This window comes from Babylonia areolata, chromosome 19 (assembly GCF_041734735.1).
Source record: "Babylonia areolata isolate BAREFJ2019XMU chromosome 19, ASM4173473v1, whole genome shotgun sequence".
In the NCBI taxonomy this organism is placed as follows: domain Eukaryota; kingdom Metazoa; phylum Mollusca; class Gastropoda; order Neogastropoda; family Buccinidae; genus Babylonia; species Babylonia areolata.
The window spans coordinates 43422460-43424721 of NC_134894.1; the positions used below are offsets into that span (position 1 = coordinate 43422460).

Here is a 2262-nt window from a genome sequence, read left to right on the forward strand (position 1 = left end):
ATCTGTTATGAACATTTGCACTGTTCGTGTTTGTTTCTCTCTCTCCCTCCCTCTCCCTCTCTCTCTCTCTCTCTCTCTCTCTCTCTCTCTCTCTCTCTCTCTCTCTCTCTCTCTCCCTCTCTCCACTCCAACAACTCTCCATGCTGTTGTGACCTGGAAACCGAATTTCATTTTAGTTTTAAATACCAAGTGTATGCTCAACTTCGAGAAAAATAGTATAACATTTTTTTAAATTTTTTTTAATGATAACAATTCTCCGTCAACCCCCTTTACCAATTACAAAATGAATATAGATGTGTAATCAGAGATTTAAAAATGTTAGTTAATTTTGCTTTCCGTTCCAGAGAGAAATTGATCTAAAGTTTAATGCCTATTATACAGAATTCAAAGTACGTGGTTGAGCAAGTTTTTTTCTTCCAGTTTTGTTGAATCTAATTGTTTGTTAGTTTGGTGGGTTTTTTCATACGGTAATCATTTGCATCAAATTTCCGGTGTTCCTAATCCCTCTCTCTCTCTCTCTCTTTATATATATATATATATATATATATATATATATATATATATATATATATATATATATATGCGTATCTGTGCATCTTGCTGTCTGTCTCTCTGTCTCCCTCTCACCCGTCCATCTCTCCCACTTCTTGATGTGTTGTTCAACGTGCACATGTTGTTATCATGTCATCTATATTCTCAAAAAGGGAGCAACAATCCTCTACCATTCTTTGTATCTTATTTTATGCTTCTTCTTTTTAAAAAAAAAATCTTATCTGCACGATTATTGGTGTCAATGTAACAGGTCCACAAAAAAAAGAAGAAGAAGAAGCATGTATGTGGTATCAGTCGCCGTTACAAAATGGTTAGTCTCGCGGACTGATGTGTGAGGAGCCCGCGAGGTGTAGGCCCATCATAAATGGATATGTATATATATATATATATATTGGCCCTTGGTAAGTTCATAGTCATCATCATGGCCTGGCTTCGCTGACGAAGATCTAAGAAGGGCGTTGTCCACGTCTGATGCAGGCACGCTCATGGCTGACAAGGCCAATGCGGGAAAAGCAGAGTCGGCCGCAGCGGTTGCAAGGGAAAGTCTGGTCTGGGTTCGCAGCTGCAGCGTCGTGGTTCTTCCTCCTTCTGCGTTTGTCCTCAAGGCTGGCCCTGCGGTTGTTTTCGAAGGAGGAGACAGCTTGGTGGATGGTGTAGTTCATAGTAGGAGAGTTGTGTGGCAGTGTGCTCACTTTGAAGGGGACCACAAAGCCGATGGTCATCCACTTGACTGATGCGTCTTTGGGGGCGTTGGTCACAGTTTCTCGACCAACACTGTAGGTGGCTGTATCTCTCATGCCTGGTTGACACCGGGATGTATGTGGTATGGGAGGAGGAGTAGGCTACAGCCTTGTCACCTAGTAGTCAAGTCTCAAATCTACACGGAACTCCTCCACAACAATAGCATCGTCTTCATTCTCATCATCTGTCATCATCAATCTAGAAAATACAACAGTCCCTGATTATATTCTGGGGCCATTCATATAGCGCCAGTGTTTGACAGCGTTTGAAACGGAAGAAGGAGAGGAGGAGGAGGAGGAGGAGAAGAAGAAGTAGAAGAAAAACATGAGGAGGAGGAAGAAGAAGAAGAACAACAATAACAAGAAGAACAAGAAGAAGAAGATGAGGAGGAGGAGGAAGAAGAAGAACAACAACAACAACAAGAATAAGAAGAAGAGGGGGAGGAGGAAGCAGAAGACGAAGAAGAAGAACAAGAACAAGAAGAGGAGGAGGAAGAAGAAGAGGAGGAGGAGGAGGAGGAGGAACAACAACAAGAAGTACAAGAAGAAGAAAAGGAGGAGGAGGAAGAAGAAGAACAACAACAACAAAAAGAACAAGAAAAGGAACAAGAACAAGAAGAAGAAGAGGAGGAGGAGGAGTAGGAGGAGAACAAGAACAAGAACAACAAGAACAAGAACAAGAAGAGGAGTAGGAGGAGGAGGAAGAAATCGGATTTTTTGTTGGTGGTGAATTAAAGATGAGGATTTGCTTCATTATTTTGTGAATTTCTGTTGCAGGTTCTGCAGGTTGCTGTTGGTGTGAGAAAACTTCCGGTGAGGGCTGGTGTCATAGGTCCGCTCTGAACTGAGCAGGTGAGGAGGTCGTGTGTTTCAGTGCTTGGCTGCTTGGTTAGTTGTTGGCTATTTGTTTATCTATTTATTTGTTTGTTTATCTATTTATTTGTTTATTCATTCATTCATTCGTTTATTT

General features: G+C 41.5%; 1 protein-coding gene across 1 annotated transcript in view; it reads left to right on the top strand.

Moving 5' to 3' along the window:
- Positions 1–2080: 2080 nt before the first annotated feature.
- The window catches only part of LOC143294321 (complexin-like), a 98780-nt gene continuing 98598 nt past the window's right edge, over positions 2081–2262 (top strand). The window contains exon 1 of the mRNA XM_076605766.1: positions 2081–2144. The gene's annotated coding sequence lies outside the window, so the exon portion shown is untranslated. The remainder of the gene's footprint in view (positions 2145–2262) is intronic.